Below are 10,915 nucleotides of genomic sequence, written 5' to 3' on the forward strand. Positions count from 1 at the left end.
GAAATCTACTAATTTCACTATGTTTACCAAACATGGCCTCTCCTAGTAATAACAAAGTTAACTAAAAAAGGAATTTTTTTATTGGTTAAGGTGTACAGTGTAGGAAATCATAGCAATTGCAATCAAATTCATTATACGGAGTATTGATTAAATACTTGGAAAATTGAAAATATGTGAGTCATTTATGATAAATTGATAATAAATTCTTATAAGCCATTAAATTAAGTTGCACATTCTAATTTATTGAGGAATAATGTCAAAGGATTATACATCGAATGAAGTCGCAAAAACTTGCTGATCTATATTTTGTTTGACCCACAATCAATGTGTCAATAGTTTATCAATAAAAGTTCGTAGCTTTCAAACAATTAATTAGAAAGTAACAATACTAGCAACAAAGTCGTTGTAGTATAGTGGTAAGTATTCCCGCCTGTCACGCGGGTGACCCGGGTTCGATCCCCGGCAACGGCGTTTTAATTTTATTTAGCTATTCAATTTTAAAGAGTCTTATTATAAACCTTTTGACATGGCAACAGCATGAATTGATTAATTCAACAAAATACATAACTGATTCAAGAATGTCAGGTCGTGGCGGAGTTGTGATTTGTAGTGAAATGGGCGAAAAACTCCAACGAGGCCGACTAGTAATGTCATTGGCTTAAAAGTGCAAAAGTTATGAATTTTCCGAAATGGACAAGCGTCTCTGCTAACCCTATAGCTCCCTGCTCCACCATTCATGCCAAGCGGCCCAAGCATATTTGTGACACAAATTCTCATTAAAGACGCACAATTTTTGTAACATGTCTGCTGAAGACAGGTCAAATGTCATCATTTTAACGATAAACGTGACAATTTGTCCCGACAAACTTAGAAATTATTCTGGTTACATTTCGTCTTAAATGGATTACATTTACCCCGTTTTCAGCTTGTGACGAAATGCTACCCATCTTTGGCAAGACTTATTGTCTTTGTGAGTGCAATTATTTACGAAGTCAAGTTATAATAATTTGAATAAGTCAAGTGTACTTTTAACAAATTTCCAACAAACAAGTACGGAGAATTTGGTAGTAGATAAATTTCATGCATGCATCCATGCATGCATGTATGGTGAGCATGCATAAACATGGAGTTGAGGGGTAGTAATGGGTAATGTCAGAGTCTGCGCTCGTGCACTAACCGTTGTTACCATGTGAGTATTCCTACGACTAACCATGAGAAATTACTCCGTACTACTATCGTCTCGGAATATATTTGTGTTTGTCCACGTCAATATTTTTTGTTTTTATTTTATACGTAAAAACCAAACTATTTGGGAGTCACTAAAACAATGAGAATTATTAAGAATTATTTCAATTATACTCCCTCCTATTCATAGTTTCCTCCCGTGCCACCCTTGAATATGGAGGATTATTGGGAATAGGAGGGAGTATAAATTATTAGATACAGTATATTAGGATTATATTGGGGAGATAATATTAGGAAAAGAAACAGTAGGAGAATATTATGAGTATTATAATATCTTCGGAATATTCTAGGAATATCACGTAATCACAACGTATACGGTGTTAAGTATTTTTCTATGTTATAAAATCTTGAGAAATAGCATTGTCCTTCTTTTCATTTGACGGGTTAAAACTTAACGTTTAATCAGTGGTGGAACGAGTGGGGAGTAAGCGGGGGCGCTCGTCCCACTGAAAAATGAGAATTTCAAAATTCTTAATTTATTCAAATGTTTGAATCTTTTCGAGTTTACTTTATTATGACATTATTCGTTTGCCCCTGCGGTAACTTTTTCGTTCCCTGATTATTTATTCTTAATCCGTCACTGCTCCTAACAATCAAACTTAACGTCCTTTTAATCAGTGTTATCCTTAGGTTGCGATCACATTCTAATCGTACTCATCATTATAGAGAATTATTAACAATCAAATCAAATAATTATTAGGTGAAGTTTTGAATAACATTTTGCACGAATAGAAGGTCGTAAACTCGTAATAGTACATGCTATGCTACTACTACACTATGAAATAAAAGCCGTAAACGCTGGAAATCCTAACTTGTAAAAAGGTTTGGATGTGGTCGTAGGGTTTATAGACATGACCTACCTTAAACTTTTGCATTTCTTAGTTTCTTTACCCAAATTATAGAGTAAGACGGTCTAACCCTGAAAGACAGCCTATTTTTCAATATGCATTTAGTGATAATAAATGATTTTGTCTTTTTACTAAAGAAACCGTGTCAAAGTGTAAGACGGTGTCATATTGATGATCAAATAAAAGACGTAAATGTTGGAAATCCTAACTTGTTCTCCTTTTGTCCAGGTTATTATTTGTTTATCTTTGAGTTTGACACAAAAATCAAGGAAAAAAAAGGAAGGCATATTAGTTTGATGACTAGTGGACCAAATTGAGTGTGAAGGATTAATTTGTTTATCGAAAAGATTTTCAAAATAGAAAAATAAATAATTACTAAGACACCATAAAATAAAATAGGTAAACAAATGACCAGGAGTCTGAAGAGAGAGTAAAAAGGTTAGAATGTGGTCGTAGGGTTTAGTTTATGGACATGACCTACTTGTTAACTTTTGTATTTGTTTACTTAGTTTCTTTATGCTAAGAATAGTACTTGATTGTACAAAGATAATATTAATCTAGCTTTAAGGATATATCCTAGAGTAATTATTGAGTTAATCATGTTTTTTGTGAAATCATTATGCCTTCCATTAGAAAGTTGAGTGGGATTTTGTGGAGAGTCTTTTACTATTCACACACATGCACCCATTAATATTTGTATATGGAGCTAGGGAGAAATTCTTCTCTTTTGAATCTTTAGATCAATGAATCAATGTCGTTAAAATCGAGATCGTGTAAATGTAAATTAGCTTAATTGTTAAAGTTACGAGATATTGTACTCGTAATCTGGGTTCAAATCCTACTCTTAGTATCAAATTCGGCATTATAACACCTTTACACCAAAAAAAACAAATGTACTAAACTGGACCGTATAGTATAACCACATGCATACAAATACTTATATTTGAAGATCAAGATCGAAATTATTTAATCAATTCTATATCTATAAATCATATGCTAATTAATGTATGAAATTACTTATGGAAAATAAATTTTCTATAAAATTCTAATTTTTACAAAAATGCACAAAGTCACGAATTCAATCTCTTAGACAAATGATCGTTAATTTTCATATAAATTACAATTATTATATTTTAACCACACAAATTTAATTCGGTTCAAATAATTTTACGGAAATTTCATCTTACATATCATAGTGAACCAAACAAGCAAATGTCAATCTAGTTAACATTAACAAACATGTATGACAAGCAACACAACGGATGTTAATATATACTCCAACTTTGTGGCAACAATAAAGATGTGAATGACAAGACTTGTGAAAGGCAATCAATAGGTCGGCAAACTATTTAATAACTCAAATCAAAATCAATGCTATTACAAAAGGAGCTAAATTTTTTTTTTTAAAAAAAAATGATCCTTTTAAGTATAATCGTGACTCACTATCATTTTCGTTTGAACAATTATTAATAAAATGGGTGAAGTATTTGTCTCTATCTAATATTTCCGATCAATAATAAATAATCCAATAAAAATTACTTATTTAAAGTCAATTTTTAAAATACATTTCGATTATTGACTAGGAGTATCCTCAATTCCCTATCTACTAAATTGGGCTTAGTATTTTTATCATATACTATAGGTATATGTTGAGTTATAAATAGGCATAATTTTTTAAATGTAAATTTATAAATTCAATATTTTACATTTCCCGCAAAATTATCTTCAGTCTTTTTATGATAGAGAAATTCTTTTATTTTTTTCGCTAAAAGGATTTTACGATAAAATTAATTGACATTTTAAGAAGTTGCGGCTAAAAATATGTTATTAATAAAAAATTACAAAATAACATCATTACTTTCTTGGTAAAAGAAAAACTAAAACTTTAAAAATACTCAATTCATGACTTCTTACAATTTTAATTTTAATTTTTCAAATCAAAATATAGTGATAAGAAACATGAGATAAAATAAATAAATTATCAATTTAAAATTTATAAATAATACTCTAAAAAAGGAAAAAACAGTATAGGACACTAAAAATACTAAGTTTGCGTTTCCATTAGCAAAATTATAAACCGGCTAATTTTGATTCTTTTCAATACCAAATAACCAAAAGGGTTATATGTTATCTAATTTCGGAGCTAAAAAATGACAATACTAGCAACTAAAAAAAAAATACAACTAGATGTACAATAACGTTGTATTACTAATGCACAATCATATCAAATTTAACTGGGTTTATATATATTTTTCTTGAGCATTTTGAAGTTTCTAAGTTATATTTTATTCTTTTGACGTTAATATGTAAATTTAACTGAATTTATATGTATTATTTTTGAATTATGTTGTAAGTTTTGCACATTAATAAATGTTTACGTGAAGACGGTCAAAAACATTACATTAAGACGCAGAAATTTTAAAACAAGACTAAAAAATCTTATTAAAACTCATAAATTATATTACCGGCTATATTACAACTGATGGTATTATCTATAAACAGTAGGTCTCATGATAGACCGTCTCCCGCTAATTTAGTGGGAGATATAATAGGAGAAAAAAACTTAGTGGATCCCTCACCCATTATATAAGAGGTCTCTCAATAACGCTATTGAGAGACCGTCTCTATCAAGTTTTTGTGATTTATAAACTACAAGCAACATCAACAAATTTAGGGAGGGTATAATAAAACATGGTATCCGTAAATGTTGGAGTATGACAAAATGAAGTCACTTTTCTGATCTACTTTTATTATTGTGGATTTGTGGTGTTCATATATCACCATCAATATTTGGTGCAAAAGTGTTTCTTTTATTCCCCTCCGACGTTGATAAATGGTTTATAATCAAAATGCCATCTATTTGTTCCACAACTCTTCGTCTTATTCTTATAGCATAATGTGGCCTAAATTGAGGGTTGAAAAATAAATTGTTTGTTAAAGATATTTTTAAAATAAAAAGTAAATAATTGTCTGAGACAGTCAAAATGGAATAAGGAAATAAATAGCTACGGCGGAGGGAGTATATTTTGAAAGATGGGTATGAAACGTAAAAACAATATTATGGCTCTGTTTGTTACTTAGCAGATTAATATTAGTAGAAGCAGATTATCAATGACAGATTGGATTAACAGGTTTGACTAGTATATTTCGATTAGCAGATTTAGTAAAAGTGTTTAGTAATTACCGAATTTTGGTTAATAGATTGTTGTATCTATGTGAAAATGGTTGACAGATTCATATTTCACAATCTACTAATGTGAATATGTTAGGTGGAGCAGCATATTGGAAAACAGTAGATTAAGTTTCAATCTACTCTTTCAATATGTCATTTACCAAACACTCATAATAGTAGACTGGTGAGTTAAACATGCTAAAAGCCTTGAATATGCTGAAAATTTACTAATCCGCCGTTTACCAAATACTAATTCTCTTTATTTGGTCATTTATTTACCTTTACTTTTAACAAGAGCTGGCCAAAATGTAAGTGGGTGATCACTGATCAAGTTAACCATAAAAAACATCGTCGTTCATGTATTTGAATCAGAATTTGTCACACGTACATGTCTTTTACCTAACTTTTTTTTATGCGACTCAGCAGATCAAGAATTTAACGAATCATAAATGAAATCAAGAGATCATTTCTAAAATAAAATCATTTTTGTGCGAATTTGCCATTTTAAGAGTATAACGCGTCGCAAATGAAAGTTAATTTTTAGGCCATATGTAAAATAAGATAAAATAAAAAAACAACTTTACTTTCGTTTATCATATTTGTTAGGGTGCAAACCCTTGTACCACATCAGTAAAATAAAGATAGAAGATCATATTTATAAGTGTTTACAAAATATAATAGTACGAGGCTTTTTGTGAAGGAGCCCAAGAGTAAATCCGTGAGGGCTTGGCCCAAAGCGGACAGTATCGTACTATTATGGGTTGTGGACACCCGTGCAGCAGAGGCCCAACACGGGATATTCACGCTTCCGCACAACAAGTGATATCAGAGCTTAAGGTTCGACTTGGGCTAGACACAAGGATGCATCAGTAGGTCTAAGGCTTGAAGTTGTACACTATAAGGCATGAAACTCCTAGCTCGGAGGTGAGTCTTTGAGCAAGCCCGGTCCAGGGCTAAATGGATGAAAGGCGTCATAGGTCTTGTGGGACAGAGACCATTTGTGTACCAGAACCGTTGATTAGGTGGACCCTTATGAGGTTGGGTGCCACAGGTCTGGTGAGTCATTTCCAGGTTGGATGCTAGAGACCGTTTGTGTTCTAGGATTTCTGAACTGACGGACCCGGTCCAGGGTATACTGGATGCAGAGGAATGTTCGATATGCATGTGTAGCAAATTCCCAAGAAGGGCACAAGGACATGCTAATTCAGGAGCATGTGGGGGCACTCACTTGACCAGACGGTGACATGTGGTGTAAGACATGGCGACTTGTGATGTTTCAGGTGTTTAGAAGTTGGGGCTGTAGAGTGGGAGAGTCCTCCAAGAAGGTCAAGGTCTGAATCAAGATGATGGTCCTTGGTTTGAGGGGAGGATTGTTAGGGTGCAAACCCTTGTCTCACATCGGTATTACGTAGAATAAAGATACAAGATCATCTTTATAAGTGTCTACAAAATAGAATATAGTACGAGCTCTTTCGGGAAAGAGCCAAAAGTAAATCTGTGAGGGTTGACCCAAAGTGGACAATATCGTACTATTATGGGTTGTGGACACCGGTGTAGCAGAGGCCCAACACGGGATATTTATGCTTCCACACAACAATATTTTACTGCATGATTGCTATATGCTTTTTGAAGGTAAGGTAATCATATAGTAAAAAAATGCATTTTTAGGAGACTTACAAGTCAAATGATGAAGAACAAAACACAATTTGAAACGGTGATTAAATTTTGAAAAGTCTTGATAATGACATTAATTATCAAATAAATGAATAATAGCATAAATTAATGGTATCTTTCCGGCTCGACTTGACTCTTTTGCTCTACTAAAGACCTAAAGTGTGCCATACTTTCTTTCTTCCTTCGCTTTCTTACGTAGCAAATGACACTTTTTAAGTCTTAACATTATCTCTAAACGCAAATTCTATTCTACGACTGTTGACCGCTGTACTTGCGACCATAAAAATATGACTACTTTTGGTAATAAATAGTGATCACTTTTGGCTAATTAATGGCATTTTTTTATGATTAAAAAATGACAATATTTTTTTAGAGTGTCTACTATTACCATAAAGTGATTACGAATACTATTTATTAAAAACGATCACTTTTGCCAAAAAAAATCGCCGTACAATAATAATACCGATCTCAAAACATGCACATGAATTTAATTTTAGTTCGTATCTTGCGTAAAACTATACTCCCTCCGTCACAAAATGTATTAGCCTTATTATTGTGTTGAACAATATGAAGAGATCTTTTCGGGAGAACCGCGCTTTAAGAGGGCACTTCACGATACAAAACAAGTGACGATTACTTTAGTGAAAATACAATCACTCTTTTAAGACGACCCTTTTCATCTTAAGCTTAAAACGGAGAAAATGCAACTCATTTACAATAAAATGTGACTACCTTTTAATAAAAAGTTATCAGAACAACAATTTTAGCTATAGACACTAACTACAAAATTCTGTCGTTAAATGGTCTCTTTTTATTACAAAATGGAGACATTTTGTAAGTTAAACGTGAGCTGGAACGCATCATACAAAATACACTTTGTTAATTAACTCGCGGTCCTAATTAATCGGTTTAAGATTAGGAATTAGTACGGAATCGGTACAATGTATTAGAGTGATCAGGCAAAATGAGCTTCATAAATTTTGAAATTGTGGTCAGTATCCGCTTATTTTGTTAGCCAGATGAGCCGGTCCGGTCCTATGGACAGATTACCATGAAAAGGGTCAGTTAACGACGTATATCTTCCGACTAATCAAAATGTGGGTTTGAACAAGCCACGGGTTAACGTAAGTTGGTTACGGAATTGGAATTTTGTACTGCTAGTGTGTTTAATCCCTTTTGAAAATAATCTGTATCCGTTTTTTTGTTAGCCGAATGGATTTGGTCCCCATGACAGACAACCACAAAATGCTTATGTTCTAATTAGTTCTCAGAATATTTATAATCATATGTTAGATCGTCTCATATAATGTTTAATAGTACATAATTTTCAGCTCCAGCTAATAATTAAGACACATACATAATTCTAAACCAATCATTAGTGTTCTTTTGCTCTAATTATTTATTTGGTATTTGATTAAAATGCTTCTCGCAATTAGACCTGGCAAAACTGACCCAACTTGATCCCAAATTGAAGACTCAATATGACCCGAAACTCAAATTGATTAGACGCTATTTAATCAGCCCGGATGTTGACCATCGCAAACTGGCCGTTATCTCTAAATGACTTTAAAAAAAACAACTGGATCGAAAATGAGCCGAACCCAAAATGACCAGAGCGATCCTATAGGCATAAAATCTCATTTAAGACAAGCATATCGGTCTTAACCTTTTTTTTGGTTCAAATGAGCGCACTTATATCGCGGGTGAGAATCGAACCCTCAACTTCATGGTTGGAGTAAGAGAGCTCTTATCACTTGAGTTAACTCTTGTTCTATATCCGTCTTAACCTTAAGACGGGTTAAATATCACACATAAAACAAAAGAAGAATGCGTTATGATTAGCAAAACGTTTGTCTCGTCTAAGCAAGTGCCGTATTATTTGCCCCAATTTATCCTTAAAATGGAGATATCTGTCTTCAGAAAGGCCTATTGCTATATAAGGAGGTAAGCTATTCATTTATATTTTTGGGCCTATTTAAGCCTATGGGCTAATAAGCACCATACATATGTTCAATTGCTACCCACATGAGTACCATCTGGGTTGGACCTTTATTTTTGTTGCTTATTCTATTTTGGGCTAAACAAGCCCAATAATTATGCTGTAACCATTGACATTTGACAAGAACACTTACCTTAAATTACCAGGATTCACGAACCGTTAAAATTCGCACAAGGAAAAACAACGGTTTGCAATGCAGCTAACGTGGTATTTTCTCCGCTTTTTACCCTTTTTCATTAATTGTTTTACCTTTATAATCAGTTGATTGATTGATTGATCACATTGCATCAAGGAAATAGGATTCGGAGGAGATGACATGTGTTTTTCCGTCTTTCATTGAGCCACGAGTAATCACTAAACAACAACAATATTACCCTAATGTTCGAAATCCTACTATCAACATTCTTTTGGTATGAAATGACCCCCAAGTAAGGCTGGGCATCGGACCGGACCGAAACCGGAATCGACAAAAATCATGGATAGAAACCGGAACGGATTATAAAAATTCAGGTCCGGGACTGAACCTGGAAAATTTCGATTCAAGACCGGAATTTGTCATTACATGCCCAGTTTTTCAAATTCCGATCCATTGGATTGGATCGGACCGGATTAAAAATATTTGTTTAAGAAAAAAAATGCAAATAACAATGATTTCGGGAATTCTGGTCCACTAGAAATCTAAAAATGAATCTTTTTGAGGTTTGAGATATCAAGCTTGATACATTCCATTAATTAACTATAGAAAACTAAAAATCCTTAAATGATACCCCTTTATTATTCATTATATGTCGTTTTAGAAAAAACACAATTATTAAGAAAATGAATTAAGGGGTTGTTTGGTTCACTATGGGAAGATAAAGTTCCTAGGAAGTTAAGTTCATATGAATTGTAAAAATGTTGTTTGGTTGTCATGTGAGAAATGAATTCATGTGGGAAGTTGCACTTATCAAGGGGGGATAGGTAAGCAACTTCCTACATTAGGTAGAAATTGAAGTTCCTTGAGAAGTTCTAATTACCATGAAATGGGCAACCAAACAACATCATATTTAAGCAATTCATGGGAATTTCTACTTCCCGTGATTTAAGAGGGCAACCAAACAACCCTAAGTGTAATTATAACATTAATTATGCATTTTCACGAGCTTATTCTTTAGATTCTTTCCCGTTTTATGCAACAAGTTGTTGGCGATGTTTCGTGTAGTGAAGATCATCTGTCTCATTTGGTGTCCCATTGTGTGTGCCACACCACTTAACTTCTAACACCTCAACAAAATAATATATATATATTGTAATATTTTATTTTACCACAAGTGATGTGTCGAAATGTAAGTGGTGTGACACACACAATGGGACACAAAAGTGGCCTTGGTTGGTTCCGTTTTATGCTTTTTAGTTCTTTTAGTTAGTTTCCGTTTATTTTTGGACTTAACCCCGCTTTTTTTAACCAAAAAAAAATATTTATTTAAATGATATCATACTTTATAAACTCTAAAATGATATCATACTTTAGGCAATTTAGGACATAATACAAAAATTCAACACTATATAAAAGAATTTTTCTAAACATATTATTTTACTCCATCCATCCCTAAAATTTATTTACTAAGACCATTACACACAAACAAAAGATGAATTATTATTCCTACTATTTTGCCATACTTGTGATCTTGACCTATGCAACACTGCCTTCTTATTATGCAGGGTGTTTTAGAGGGTGTTTTACGGATGAACAATATCGCGTAACAATTACGAATAGAATGCCAAATGACCTTGGACTTCATTGTAAGAAGAATAGTATGAAGAATAATGATTTTGGAGCACAAGTGATTCATAGTAATAATTCATACATGATGGAAGCTGTGATATCAAAAACTTTTAGCAAAGGGGTAATCAATTGTAAATTTACTTGTTCTCAAGGACGTGTTAGAAATTTATTAGTATTTAGAGATGATCAAACTTTTAAAAATGACTTTTGTG

General features: G+C 32.8%; 1 non-coding gene across 1 annotated transcript; it reads left to right on the plus strand.

Annotated features, from left to right (window-relative positions):
• Nucleotides 1–399: 399 nt before the first annotated feature.
• Nucleotides 400–471, plus strand: TRNAD-GUC (transfer RNA aspartic acid (anticodon GUC)). Its single transcript has one exon. It is a non-coding gene; the product is annotated as a tRNA-Asp (tRNA).
• The last annotated feature ends 10,444 nt before the right edge of the window (nucleotides 472–10,915 follow it).

This window comes from Silene latifolia, chromosome 6, assembly GCF_048544455.1.
Source record: "Silene latifolia isolate original U9 population chromosome 6, ASM4854445v1, whole genome shotgun sequence".
In the NCBI taxonomy this organism is placed as follows: domain Eukaryota; kingdom Viridiplantae; phylum Streptophyta; class Magnoliopsida; order Caryophyllales; family Caryophyllaceae; genus Silene; species Silene latifolia.